Source organism: Rhipicephalus microplus, chromosome 9 (genome assembly GCF_043290135.1).
Source record: "Rhipicephalus microplus isolate Deutch F79 chromosome 9, USDA_Rmic, whole genome shotgun sequence".
NCBI classification, from domain to species: domain Eukaryota; kingdom Metazoa; phylum Arthropoda; class Arachnida; order Ixodida; family Ixodidae; genus Rhipicephalus; species Rhipicephalus microplus.
The window spans coordinates 127,528,863-127,544,864 of record NC_134708.1 but is presented as its reverse complement, the minus strand read 5'-3'; positions in this window follow the sequence as shown (position 1 = coordinate 127,544,864).

The window sequence follows — 16,002 nt, the reverse complement described above, 5'->3', positions numbered from 1 at the left end:
TAGATAGATAGATAGATAGATAGATAGATAGATAGATAGATAGATAGATAGATAGATAGATAGATAGATAGATAGATAGATAGATAGATAGATAGATAGATAGATAGATAGATAGATAGATAGATAGATAGATAGATAGATAGATAGATAGATAGATAGATAGATAGATAGATAGATAGATAGATAGACGGATGGACAGACGCGCGGACAGACGGACGGACGGACAGACGGACGGACAGACTCAAAGTCGCGGATGTTCGCTAAGAAATGCCTCGAATTCAGTAACCATCAGACAACAAAAAATTGACAGATCCCACGTGCTTCACATTCAGAAACTTTCAACTACCTGTGTATTCAGAATCCCGGCCCCTCATTGAAAACTATACCTCGGCTCTTTAGATAATCTGGGCTTACTGAATAGCTAAAAAACGGAGTTTGGGTTTCCCAGCTCACGTTCTCATCAACTGTGCAGCTCACGTCACATTACAACAGGCAATGAAGAGTCTGTGTCGTTGACAAAACTTGGCAACGCAGCGATTTTTTGGGCCTTTAGTTGACCATGGTTTGTAGCATCCTACTGGTTTGATACGGTGCCGTCACCACCACGCCAATTCTATAACGTCACATACACACATCGTAGGATGGCCGTTCATCTCGAACTACGGCGTCGTCTGCTTGAGCGTAATCGGCTCTTGGGCTTTGAGGCGTACGCCGACACACCTATGCGCCTGCGCAAGACCCAACCACGAGCCTCCACTCTGTCTGCCCATACCATCGCGACTATTAGAAACTTCCGTAGACTGTCACGCCACCGCACGGCCGCCAGCGTAATTTTTTCAAAATATCGGAGTATCGAAGGGGCAGTGGCGCTCATAGCATGTGCATGTACGTCTTGGCTGGCGAAGGGCTTTCACTATAACCTTTGTGTAGTAGTTACCAGGCACACAAACGTCATTGCACTCGTTTCACAGTCTCCGTTTCAGAAAAGGGTGCGCTTTTAAGGCACGGCTAAGTAACAAATGAAAAGCTTTTTCGGATTCATCTGTACCTGTGAGTACGTTTCGTGTGTCATTTGTAGGTGAGAAACGCGGGAGACGTTTCGATATGCTTGCCAATCTTCTCGTGACCTTATAATTTCTTTATATCGCGTTCAAACTTCGTCTTTGCAGCCAGGCTAAAACGTTTTTCAAAAATGCATCAAAAATATCTGCATTGTCATAACGTCAGTGCAAGAAAAGCACGCTATGCGAACCGGTACGATTAGCAAGAAGATGAAAAGCAGGCTAACATTTCTACAAAGAACCTTATTTGCCATAAGTGAATTTCCGTTCGTGTGAATTCTGGCGGACATGAGACACCCGCAGGCAGAGTCCTTGCACGACAGATGCGAAACAGACGTTGACGCCACAAAACAAGTGATGTGTTTGGCATTCAGCACCTCTTCGCCTTGAACGAGATGCATGTGCTCAGTGACTCCGATACACTCTGTGGGCGCCATATTGAACCACCCTGTGCGCCCCCTATAGGTGATGAAACTTGCGAATCGCGGATAATAGCTCGTAGCCACACGGCTCTGCACTGTGGCCCACTGGGCAGCTTCTGAAAGTGAACATTGTTTGCAGTTTCATAAGCTTTATGGCACTGTCTGACGGCGCACACGGTTTGCATAGCCAGTATTAAGCCACCCAGAACACGCAGTAGAATACAACCTGAGCCAGCAAGAAAAAACAGTGGCTACATATCAGCAAGTTCAGCTGCAAATGTCGTCGAAAGACTGTAGTCTCTCGTCTGGAGAGAGTGAATAGAATAAAGTATTTATTTGGTGTTTTGCACAAAAAAAAAAGTTGAATGGGGTGGATGGATGGATGGATGGATGGATGGATGGATGGATGGATGGATGGATGGATGGATGGATGGATGGATGGATGGATGGATGGATGGATGGATGGATGGATGGATGGATGGATGGATGGATGGATGGATGGATGGATGGATGGATGGGTGAGTGGGTGGGTAGGTGGGTGTATATATGTATGTATGTATGTATGTATGTATGTATGTATGTATGTATGTATGTATGTATGTATGTATGTATGTATGTATGTATGTATGTATGTATGTATGTGTCTGACTGTGCCCTTTAGTTCGGGTGGTGGCTCACGCCCCCTAGCCATAAAGTTAAGTACCATCACTGTTTGTTTAAGAATTGAATTTTTCTCGCGCCAATCGGCTAACCGATTGCAGCCACCAATCAGTTAGCCTACTCCTGGTTATTTCTACCTGCTTAAAGTCTAGTTTGCCTACACTGTCTCAAAAACCCAATGCTTTAAAAAATTCGGCGCCATTATCAACTATAGGGTGGAGCCCTTTACAGAACATCAACAAATGTTCAGCCGTTTCTTTCTCTTTCCCACACGCACATACCGTGTCTGTACCTTCATATTTTGCTCGGTGCGTCTTGGTCCGCATTACTCCCGTTCTAGCCTCGAAGAGCAGAGAACTGCCCCGAAAATTATCGTAGACATTTTCCCCTGCGATTTCCTGCTTAGTTGTTTGGCAGGTCTGCAGTGATTATTTCGTAAGCACTGCCATCTTCCACATGTCTGTCTCTGTTTCCTTCACCCTCTTCTCAACCGATGTTTCCTATTCGCTTGGTATTCTGCTGTTGTCTAAATACTTGCTTGACAATGTTTAAGTTCGCTTTCTCCATCTGGTATCAACATTCTTCATGTCGAGTAGCTGAAAGTCTTCTTAGCCCAGCGCTCATCTACCAATTCTCTCAATCGCTCCTCAAATTCAATCTTACTGCCAGTTTCCATGCAATCAAACGATGTCCATCCCATGTCATCTTGTACCCCCCGATTTGGGATATTTCCGTGTGTTCCACAGCAAGTCCACCCATGCCACGTTGTTTAATTCCCAATGTTACTTGAACTTCTAATTTCATTCACAAGACCGCATTCATTGCCGAACGTTGAACCCAGGACAATGACACCTTTCCGAATACCTCTCACAACGTCATACCCATTGTAGCTCCACAGTGCCCTATTTTTTTTATTACAGCTGCATTCCTGGAGCCCTTAGTCATTACGTACAGTCCGTTCTCCATTAGATACTCAGCCACGCTATTTATTCATACGCCTAAATATTTGTAAGTATCCACCATTTAAAGCGTGGCTTCCTGTATTTTTTGCTCACCGCCTTTGTTATCAATGAAAATCATGATTGCCGATTTTTCCCTGTTGAACTTCTAACTTAACCTATCACCCTCATCACCACAGATGTCTATCAATTCCTGCAGGTCTTTTTTGTTGTCGGCTATTAATAAGATATCATCTGCATAGATCAATGCTGGTAATGACTGACTGTTCAATGTATTTTCCTTACTTGGCAAATGAGAGACTGAAGCCGAATCGACTCCCCTCTAACATGGCTTCTAGTGCCTGGAAATAAAGCATAAATAAATAACAAGGGTGACATGGGACAACCCTGTCGAAACCCGCGTTGTATCTCTATAGGCTCAGATACCTGTTCTTCGAATTTGATAACTACCTTGTTACATTTATAGATATCTGTGAGACATGAGTGCCATCTGTCGTTTATCTTACGAAACTAAACTTGGAGAACATATTTCGTAGATTTCAATGTAGGTAGTAACACCGTATCGTCTCAGCAAAGCGTAAAAACTATCTTTTTCCTGCATAGCGTCGCATCGTTAGCGCAGGGTAATAAACGCTATAGTTTCTGGCATTACCTATGTTTGCATTTTTTTATAAAGAAACACACCGAATATTGGTGAGTTCACATTGTGCCTCAGATATATGCAGTATTTATTTTTAAATCGACAATCGCACTCGTATGAACACAGAAACTTGGGTAATGTTTATTGACGTTGTGGATGTGGTGGTACCTGAGTTGTTTCGCTTGAGAAGCAGACAACGGGCAGACAGACAGACAGACAGACAGACCAAAATTTTTGCGTTGAAGTATCCCAAGCAAATCATTTGTCTTTAAGAAAACACTATTGTCTTTAACAACTGTGACTGTGCATGGGGCACATCGACTGAGCCAAGGAAACCTGGTGGGAAGACAAGCGTTCACACGTGACAGTGCCCGGGTGTACTTGAAAACTGAACTGACCAGATCATTTACTGAAATTGCACAGTATACAACTCAGAGCGCAAGATTTGCTGTGTTATTCTTTAGGGGCGAAGCTTCTTGGGGTGTGGGTTGTTCCCTCCTTTGTATTAGTATGTCATAGAAGCCACTTCTAGTTAGTTTTCAGAATTGGTCACTAGATGGCGTTGTGTGTATACGTCCCCGGAAAAACTATTACCAGATGGCCTCGAGTAAAATATTCTGTCACATCTTTCAGCGATCGCTATAAACAGAAAAGTTTCCACATGACTGAGAAATTGCAAAAATCATCCCCGTGTTTAAAAGCAGCAATAAAAACTCGCCTCAAAATTACAGGCTCATTTCTCTAACATCCATCTGCTGTAATATGCTTGAGCATATAATCGCCTCCCATAATTACAATAACTTAGAGCAACATAAGTTTTTCTTCCCAAACCAACAAGGATTTAGAAAGGCCCTATCATGCCAAACACAGCTTTTCTAATTCACAACTGACCTAAATCATCACCTAGACCTAAACCTGCAAATCGACTGTCTTTTTCTGAATTTTTCCAAAGCTTTCGATCGCGTTGCTCACTGCCACCTAACCTCTAAACTCGTTTCTTTATGTATAGATTCTTTAACTCTGTCATGAATACAGAACTGTCTTAATAACCGGCTACAATTCACCATCGTGAATGATTTTTCATCCCCACTTTCACACGTTTCTTCTGGTGTGCCACAAGGGAGCGTTCTCGGTCCTCTGCTTATTTTTATTCACATTAATGTCTTACCAAATAGTTTACCCTCATAAGTGCGCATTTTGGCTGACGACTGTATAATTTACCGAGCAATAACTAGTACTTGTGATCACGTAATAATTCAAAATGACCTCTACCTTATCAGCAATTGGTGTGATTGTTGGCATATTTTTTTTAATTCAAGTAAATGTAATGTCCTTCTTTCGTAAACATTCTAAATATAAGATTTCTTGCTTTATAATGGCAATTACGTATTCAGTGTTAACTATTTCAAATATTTAGGTGTAACTTTTACATCTAAGCTTTCCTGGACTACCCACATTACCAGCATCTGCAGCGACGCCTCGCGATTGTTAAGCTCAATACACCGCAATCTACGTACGACGCCCACAAATATACGTGCCTTAACACACGTAACATTTGTTCACCCCCAGCTCGAATTGGATTGTGCAGTTTGGTCCTCTCATTACACTTATTTAACTAACGTGCTGGAGCAGACCCAAAATAGAGCCATTAGATTCATTTCCCAAAACTTCGATCATAGCGCAAGCATAACACAAATACAAAGAACCTATTACTTTCCTTTTTGGGCAGCCATCGGGATGTGAACCTCCTTTCCTTTTTCATGAATACGTACACAAAACAAGGCCATTATCTATAACATAGCAAACATCTGCTTTCAGATCAAAGAGACTGAATAATCAGCTTTCATTCACACGCATGTACGGTAAAACCTACATTTTTAACTCATCTGCACTCCACCATGTCATCCGCATGCGGATCAGCCTTCCAGATAAAATCGCAGGAGAACGCAATCGAGAAAAAATCCGGCACCTTCTAGTAACCCGTTTTCAGGGTTAACTCTTTGGTTTATTCATATCAAGATTAGCACCTACGCGTTTATTCACTACTAGTATCTCGCTTTCTTGCTGTTATTTTAAACCTTTTTTCAATGTTTGAATACTAACATGTCATTCAGGTCTGTTGTGTATTTTTGAACGATGGTTTTTTTTTTGAATAACGGAAAGTCATTTCACATATTGTGTTTACTTTTTGCTTGTTTTACGTTATTATATCACATGCATAGTCATCTGCTTTTCATTGCCTGTCTATTTTTTTCTTTATTTCTTATTTCTATTGTCATTTCTGTTAAGACTTGTAAATATTCGACAATTAGTTTATGTTACTGTTTTTATGCAAGTTGTGCAAATTCGTGCATTTATTCTTGTTATGCTCCCCTAAACAATGTCCTGTTGGGTCTGGTAGGTGTTTTCAATAAACGAATTAGTGGTTTTCGTATAGTAGATTATTAAAGACCATAAATAAAGATTGAAAAGGATATACAGGCATACAAACGCACAGACAGACAGACGGATGGACAGACAGGCGGATGGTAGGACGGATAGATGGACGAACTCTTCGCCCCACTCGTCGTCACTCATTTTGTGGGTATGCTGTGAATTTTATCCTCTTCTAAATTTATCCAAGTCTATTATTGAAGTTAACAGTTTAAGTTATCTTACTCTAACGTTTCGCTGACAGCAAATGTTAGTATCTATATCAACTAATGGTGCCGCACGGTTGCTAGCAAGTCCAGAAAAACTGCGATTTCAAGCAGGCGTCCATATTTACAAACTGGATATTGTGCCTAATTATTGCGGAATCTATATGTATATTCCTTATTAAAGAAGAAAAAAATGCAGCTGAGAAGTTCCATTTTACTTTCAGCACCCTTATAACCATCAGCTTAGACAAAGCTTCTCATTGCAGGTGATGATGAAGTGTACGAGTGCCCAAGCAGAATCACAAGCTAGTGTAATGAAGAAACGGCCACAACGACTGAAATCACATAAAATGAAAATTTTTGGATGAAGAAATCCTGTGACCTAAGTTAAGTCATTTTGAAGGAAAGCGTATCTCGCATGTCTCGGTTGCCAAGCTTCTGTGTTTTTCATAGTATTTGTCGCAACCAAACACTGCGCCGCCTATAAGTTCGCACCAGATAATTCAATTATTGGCAGCACAACTGCTTTAGCGCATCAAAAACAAAAAAAAGCAAACACAATGACCTCTCAGGCGCCGCGCGAGCAGAACGCAGCAATTCCCACACACCAGCGGTGGTGGTCGAACGGCCGGTTGCGAGAGAGAGTGGAGAAAATGCTATAGTTCGAAGCTCAACTCGACCTCTCCGTGCGAAGGGAACTCTACAACTGATATGGCCTTCGTGAACCTTCCGTTCGTGTCTTCGCGTTGTGTGCGCAAAAGGTTTCAGTACGCTGAGCCAAAGTACTCGTTGGAAGCAGGAAACAGCTTTTTTTATTCAATTCTAAACTTACATTAGTATGTCGTTAATTTTAAGCTCATGAAGTGCTTGTATAGCCCTATGTAATGTGGTGGATCCTTCCTACCGGCTATAAACTAGACATTCTGATTCTTAAGGGGAGATGCGGGTAGAAAAACGCGAGTTTTTGTTGTTTTTTTCATTACCGATTTTTTTTATTTTAGCCTGTTTTGATAAGATTAGTACCTCTACTGTTATGAAAAATATATTACAGGTCGAGACGTAACTGGAAATGCTTTAAAATTGCATCATAAGAGTACAAGGTGCCTGTTAAAAGGTCCAAAGTGTGCAGTCTTCGAGCACCTCGCCCCCAATAATGCACCGCCGCTCACCATTGTTGATCGCATGAGTCGAAAAGTCGAGCCTCACTCTTCAAATACCAACAGTTTCTCTCGCTGATTCAGCGCAAGAAATAATAAAAACAAGCACTCTTCTGCGTGTTTTTCGAGCGCCGCGACTGGCTTATCACTAGTTACGAATCGGGGCCGCCATTGGCCGCTGCGCGCCTGTATGATCAGTGATACCTATTTGCGGGGTCCATGTCTTGTCAAGCAGCGCAGCTTAACAATGCTTTTCACGTGTAATTATCTCCGTTATGGATTAAAAAAGGCATTGCTCGCAAGTGAAAGCCGTTCTGCGGCATGCTCTGTAGGAATGAGCTACGAGCAGCTGGTCCAATTCGCGGAATTTGTTGACTTGCAAAAGTCAATGCATCAAAAGTCATTCACACCCGTCAACCGGAAAGTTCGTGATGCGCCAATGGATGACGTCAACGCCAATCTTGAGAGGTCGAAAGAGGTCCCAGTGAGAGAACTTAGCAAAGACGAAATTGCCATTTCGTACGGCAGTATGTGGCACAAGCATGGCTGCAAAATGGCATGACACTAGACTTAGTTTGAATTTCGCAGTCCTGTCGAACTTCTTCTCAGCTTTCAGTTGGGACAAGGCTCTGCTAGATGGAGCGGAAGTTTGGCAAGCGTTTCATGGCCCTGTCTGTGAGCCTAATGTCTGTGAGGAGTGGGCTGGAAAAAGCCGAGAGGGACAAACTCATGGTGCATGGCGTATTTTAGTCGCAATGGCCACTACAAGAAGGATTGTTCTTTTTGGCGTGCAAATTTCATCTGATTTATTGATATCTTTCATAAATAAAAACTCAATTTTAACTTTAAAACTCATTTGTCTCTAAACACAAATTTTGCCATTTTTTTTTTAATGGGCCCCTCTTTTTTCGGGCACTTCTAGTGCTCGGATCTGCATGAAATTTTGCCCAAATTTTTTCCAAAGTATGGCAAATGCAATTATCTAGTTTAAACTTTTGTATTATTTTTCACGCACATTACATGTTTTGTGTGTGCTTCCTAATTAGTTATTTGCAATCTATGCTTTATTTTGAAGCATTATGAGCTATGAATGGTAAAAAATTGCAGAAGTTTAGGGGTATAAAGAGTGGGGGCAAAAAGTGTATGGGCTTCACTTTGTCATGTTGCAGAGCTAAAAGTGTGTAACTTGCAAGAAAAATAATTATATATTTGAAATCAGCATAAAAAGTTCTATTGCTCTAGGGTGAATATTTAAAAAAAGTGTCTTCGAGTAGCATCTTCCCTTAACGTGAATTTAGTCTTTCGAGCAACTGGATTAAATACCTGCCGATAGTAGAATGCCAGGTTATTTGGGATGTTGGCGTATCTCACATTTTGCTCATTCGAAGGGCATGTCAGCTACAATTAATGTTCCCCATAAATGGCCGGAGGTGATATTACTGCCCGTTTATGCTAAGCGTTACAATTCTATTTTTTGTTCTGGCACCCTTCTTTGCAGTAAATACAAAAACTAAACAGTCTTCGAGAAGGAGTAAAAGAGAAATGCCTGTCGAGATGAAAGCGAATAGGGTGTGAATGAATTTATTATTATTATTATTATTATTATTATTATTTTTATTATTATTATTATTATTATTATTATTATTATTATTATTATTATTATTATTATTATTATTATTATTATTATTATTATTATTATTATTATTATTATTATTATTATTATTATTATTATTATTATTATAAAAGATGTACGGACACTTACGAAGTGAATCCTGACGACGGGGCGAAGCAGTGTGCATCGCATCTTGAATCATGGACTTCTACTTTTGCTCTAGTTATCAGCCTTTTATTTCTTCTCGTTGAACCTTTATTCTGCCATATACTTTGGTTGAAAAGTGGTGAAATGTTGGTGTTTTTCCGATATTATGCCATTTTATTTTCTTTGTTCTAGTAAACAGCATTTTGACAAAATTTCTGTTGTTCACAGATGTTTTGGTTTCTACATGAGCTGTGGACGCCAGGCGGTGGTTTATGAAGGGAGGGCCAGTCTATGGTAATAAGGTTCTTCGCCCCAGAAACGAGATTTTCAAATATATTGGGCTATTTGTGTTTATGGGTAGACAGAGACGCCTCGCAGATGCACCTGCTTCAACTAACATCTCACCGTTAGGAGGACAGTTGCCAATCAATGAAGTCAAATCAGCTTTTCAAAGCGTTACGTTAAGAAATATTACTGTTTTCACATAGGCCGTCTCTGAGGGGGTTTATTCATGCGTGCACAGCTAGCCACGAAAGTTTGAAGGTTGTCAAACAATTCAACAAAAACATGCTCTTTGACAAGCAGTCATATGAGAAGATTATTGGAAACATCGGTGGCGTAATCGAGGTCCGAAAGGTAGCATTGGAAATGATTTCGGCCTCAAAGTTATCCTCCCTTAGGCACCCAGAAGAAGTTCGCCTTCGTTTAGCGACTATTGTTTTGGCTAAAGTGTATCCGAGCTGCATGTAGGCACGCATACCACTTAGCTCATCCAACGTTCATGATATTGTGTTTATTCTAAATTGAACGTCTTGCGGCGTGAAACACCCGGATGAAGACGACGAGTGCTGCAGTGCTTTGAAAGGAACCATACCCATTTGTCCAGCTGCCGGTATTCTGAAAGTCTGAATATCTTAGCAGAGGTGAAAGCAAAGAACAATTATGCGCACTTCCCGTAAGGTGTGTGATTGTGTCTCTTAAGACAGGGCTGCCAAGGAGGTCCTATTTCATTGGAAAAGGGAAGAAATGTAATCATAATCGGACCAAACAGAGCGTGGCTGAAGGGAACATGAGTGCCTGCAGGTCAAGACATCACCAATTTGTTCTTCTCGCCATAACTAGTCGATTACGCGCAGCTGCGGCTTCTGGTGTTTTTCAGAAACATTCTGTTTTTTCGGGCTCTGACATTGTAATATAGGTGTTTGGTCTTGCTGTTAAAACCACTTCAAGTTTCCGCTGAGCAAAACTCGAGGGCCCACGTTTCACTCAAAGCTACGGTTGCCACATTCTGGTGGGAGTGGTAGGCGAAGAACATTCAAGTGTGCTTACAATAGGTGCAGGTTAAAAAATGCCAGGTGTTGCAAATAAATATCAAGAGTCCTTATTGCGACGTGCGTGACAGCATTTTCGTCCTGGCTTAAAGTAACAGTAATTATTATTATTATTATTATTATTATTATTATTATTATTATTATTATTATTATTATTATTATTATTATTATTATTATTATTATTATTAAATGCTTGGCGTTGTAGGCATTATCAGCGCACGTTACCTACGATAGGGTAACGCGTTGCCATTACCGGGAAAACTGGGACACTTCCCCTCTGTCATTACTCCATGAATCTATGCCATAAACTTTAAGCAGTTTATTGAGAATTTCGGCCCTTCCGTCCAGCCCATGGCAAGAAATAAAAGGAAGAAAATGTTACAGAGAGCTATGGGGATGCGGCACTTGCGAAATAAGTGAGTATTGGGAAAACTCGTTACAAAAGAAGATTGAACCTAGATGTGAATAAAAACTGTAGGAGATGTAGGCATCCGCTATTCATTTATTTATTTATTTATTTATTTTATTTGTTTGTGAAACGGTACTAGCTTAAGAAGTCTGTAAGCAGGAGTGTGAATACAAAGACGAAGGAACGCGTACATGCTACGCAAAAAAAGCGATAACAGCATGCTACACACTGAGTACTTTTCAGGAGCAAAAATTGATTAATTTATATCAGTGATCGCAGGAATACATAACTACACTGTAATCATCCTACTCTGGCAGCAGTGGCATTGCACGTGCTAGAAATTAAGCAGAGTTCCCTGTTCTTGCAGTTATCCTGACCGCCTGTTTCTTTGCCCATCCCGGCTGCTTCATCGGTGGTTATATTCGTGGTGTTTCATCGTCGCATTGTCCTTGTAAGACGCTGGATCATCCACACGTGGTGAAGCTGCGACTGCGCGGTCACTTTGTGGCTTGCTGCTAGCTTTTGACGATTTCACCGCTGGAGGTCACTGCCCTGAGAGCGAGCCCTATAAATTTGCTAGCACCAGCACCTGCTCTTCACTGGCAACAGAGGCATTGCACGAGCTACAAATGAGGTAGAGTTCCCGGTTCTTGCAGGTATTTTTTCAAGCTCTTTTTTGTATAGTTTCTATTTTTTTCAACTGCCGCTGCTGCCCAAAATTGCGTTCTGATTTGCATTTTATTTTTTCTGTGTCAGCAATTGTTTTTTCGATCAAGAGTATTTACCATGCCAACTAGTGCTGAACTCTCAAAAAAGATTGAAGACCTTGAGGCTAAAATTAACAGCTCCACTAAAGACACCTCTGAAAGGGTCTTCAGCAGGTTCTTACTCCAGCTGCAAGAATCGGGCATATATGTTGCTGAACTAAAAAGAAGTCGTATTCCTAGAATTGAGTGCAGAGCACTTGAATGACCTTGTCGAGGACCTACGTAACGAAAATGTCACATTAGTAAATGAGAATAAACAACTAAAAACACAGAATGACTCTCTCAGCCGCAATGCTTAGGAACTGGACCAATACTCGCGCATGAGCAATGTGGAGATCAAGGGCGTTCCTTGATCTCAGGGGAAAGACTGCAGTGTAATCGTTAAAATGATAGAGGAGAAGGCTGGCTGTCCCATATTGCCTGGTGATCTCGACATTGTACATCGCGTGCCAACACGTTCTAAAGGTAAAATAAACATTATTGCACACTTCTGCTCCCGCACTAAGAAATCTGATTACATCAGTAAAGCACGTAAGGCGTAGCTCTGTGCTAGTGACCTTGGTATCACTGGTGGTACTAACGCCCCTGTCTTTATCATTGATCCTTTGATTCCAAGCAACAAGGTCCTCTTTTTGAAAGCCTTAACACTAAACAAGAAAAAAAATCTAGATGTTTCTCTGGACAGACAACTGTAAAATTAAAGCTAGAAAGACTACTATTAGCAGAGTACTGCGCATTCGTGATGACTTCGATTAGATAAAAATAGACTAAGCCTTGCAAAATGTGATCATTGCATCATTTTTCTCGCATCAACACGGATGCTCTTATAGAACCAAACCATGTTAACTCATTCATAAGTGGATATGATTCTATCATTCGTTTGAATGATAGGAGCCTGAGTAAACACTTCGATGAAATTTCTGATCTCCTTTCTTCCTATACTAATCCTTCTTCACTTATTGCCGTAACAGAAACTTGGTTATCAGTTGTTGACAGAAATCTCTATTGCTTTCCAAATTATTACTCGAAATCCTGTAACAGAACAACTAGCAGTCATGTTGGGGCGGCCATTTTTATATCTCTTGATCTTTCTTATATGAGAAGACATGATTTGCACTTGCCTGTAACTAATTACGAATCAGTTTGGATCGAAATCACTAATTTTCTCCATCTTGCAATTAGAGAGATTTCATAATTGGCTGTATTTACCGATTTCCCTCATCCTCAGTCGAAGATTTTTTTCTAATCTTCAAAATGTTCTACATATCATTTCTCTTGCTAATAAAACTGCCAATTGACTGGGTGACATCTACATTACTTTACTCAACTACGCTTCACCTGTTGTTATTAGTTACACTAGTCTATTGCAAAGCTACGGATTTCAGACCCTAAATGATGTTTCCACATGGCAAGTTCCCAGTGGTGCTGGGACCCTGATAGATCATGTTTTCTCCAACTCGCTAATATCTCCGCAGGTGAAAGTTCTCGACATTGAAATTACTGATCATTATCCTTTGCTCCTACGCTTCAATAAACAACTACGTCCTTGAACTCTTCCTCATTCCAAATATGTTCTGGATAAAGCGAGTTTGACAACTGCTATAGATTGGACTGCTATATTTGGCTGCTATAAATTAGATCACCGATCTGACTTAGATTGGACCAAGGTTAAACCTTGTAATGATGCCCAAAAAGCGTTTTCTAGTTTTTTCCTCAATTATATCACATATTCGAAAATTCACTTGCAAAATGAAATACAAAAAATTATATCATTTTCTTGTAATCCGTGGATGTCTCAAAGGCTATTATCTGATTTACCCAAACACGACAACCTCTAGAAAAAACAAAAAGTCAGCCGTTTAATACTAAGTTCATTGCCCGCTACAAAAATTCACGTAACGCTGTAAACCAACATATAAAAGCTGCGAAACGTTCTTTTCTAGAAGATAAAATATCGCAAACAGGTAATAATGCTAAACGAAAATGGGACATTGTAAACTGCTTTCTAAACAGGAATTCTCGACACCAAGTATCCAGATTCTAATCGACAACATTGAATTTAATTTGCCTATCGACTTAGCTGACGCTTCCTGTTCCTACTTTTTTAGCGCTGACGCACCCGTCCCACACAAATCACGCCACTTAGACGCCTCCTTTATTCGTTTTCTTTTCTTTCCCACTACTCCTGAAGAAATACACAATGTCATAAAACACTTCAAATCCACCGGTGCAGGAATTTATGAAGTCCTGCCTGCTCATATCAAACTCATTTCGCCCCTAATTTCTGATATATTGTGTTTCATTACGAATTTGATATTCAAGACAGGCGTATTTCCTAAAGAGCTTAAACACGGTAAAATTATCCCAGTTCATAAAAAAAGTGATATGACATTGATTAATAATTACCGACCCATTTGAATTCTGCCCTTTTTTGGTAAAGTTCTTCAGAAGTTGATAGGAGTACGCCTAACTGATTACCTTGATAAATTCTATATTCTGTCCCCTTGTCAGTTTGGCTTTCGCAATCATTTTTCTACTGGTCATTCACCTGACCGATCAACTAAAAAAATTCATTGAAGAAGGTTTATTTGCAAGATCAGTATTCATTGATCTAACAAAGCGATTCGAAAGTATAAATCACAATATTCTTTTCACTAAACTTGAAGCGATCGGTGTATGTAGTCCTGCTTTAGCGTTACTAAAAAGCTACCTGCATAACCGCGTTCAACTTGAGTTCATTTCTAATATATATTCTAATGAATTATCTACTAATATTAGTGTTCCTCAAGATTCCATTTTAGAACCGCTCCTGATTTAATTTATATAAATGATCTTCCCAACTGTCTGACCTTCACTGATACCATCTTGCATGCTGATGACACTACCATATTTACTTCTGATAAAAGCATTTCACTTCTCGTCGAAAAGCTAAGCACTGACTTGAAAAGTGCTTCAAGTCAGTGTAGTGCTAACTCATTAACTATTAACGCAACCAAGACTAAATTCGTAGTATTTTCGTCACATCAAAAATATTCAGCACGCTTTCCTTCTTTGACTTTTGGCTCGCACACTGTCTATCGCAGTCCCTGCGCTTCTTTCCTCAGAATTTCTATCGACTCTAACTTGAAATACATAGATCATATTTCTCACATCAAAAAGAAAATAGCATACGGCATCCGCGCTCTGATTAAAACTCGTCCATACTTCATACGTGCCACTTTACTGTCACTCTACTATTCATTCGTTCATTCTCATATTATATGCGGCATAATCTGCGGGAGTAACACTTATAACACTCATTTAACTTCCCTTCAAGTACTACAGAACCAAGCCATACAAATCATTACTAACGGTTCACGTTTTTCTAACGGTAAATGCCTACTTCATGATAACATTTTGACCATTTCAGTGTTCCTCAATTACAATTTAGGCATCACATTCTATAAATACATAACCAAGACACTACCTCCTATCTGCTTCTCATCTTCCAACCTTATTGCCCATAGTAATACTAGATTTGCACGCAACACTAACGTCCTTTTGCGTAAGGTACGTACTAATCATGGTAAACTAACTGCTGAGTTTTCATATATAGCATTTTGGAACACACTACCAGCTGTTATAAAAATGCAAGGAACTTGCATCACTATAAGAAAAAACTAAAATCACACATTATGCATGCTTAGTTTTACTGTTTCTTACCATAGCACTACCTTGTTTGAATATCCACATATTATGCAATACAGCTCTTTGTATTCTTTTTCTGTTACGCTGTTCATACTATTCATTGATTTATTTGGTTTTTTATGCTTGTTTTTCTTTGATATGTATATATATATATATATATATATATATATATATATATATATATATATATATATATATATAGTAGGAGTAATAATTCAATGGGCCAGTTAGTCTTCGTGAAGGTATGGGATATGGCACAACGGGAGCGTTGTCAACAAGGATAAATATATTTATTTCCCAACAGTTTCGGGAGGGGACCTCCCTTCATCAGGGGATCCCCTGATGAAGGGAGGTCCCCTCCCGAAACTGTTGGGAAATAAATATATTTATCCTTGTCGACAACGCTCCCGTTGTGCCATATCCCATATATATATATATATATATATATATATATATATATATATTTATATATATATATATATATATATATATATATATTTCACGGTTATGC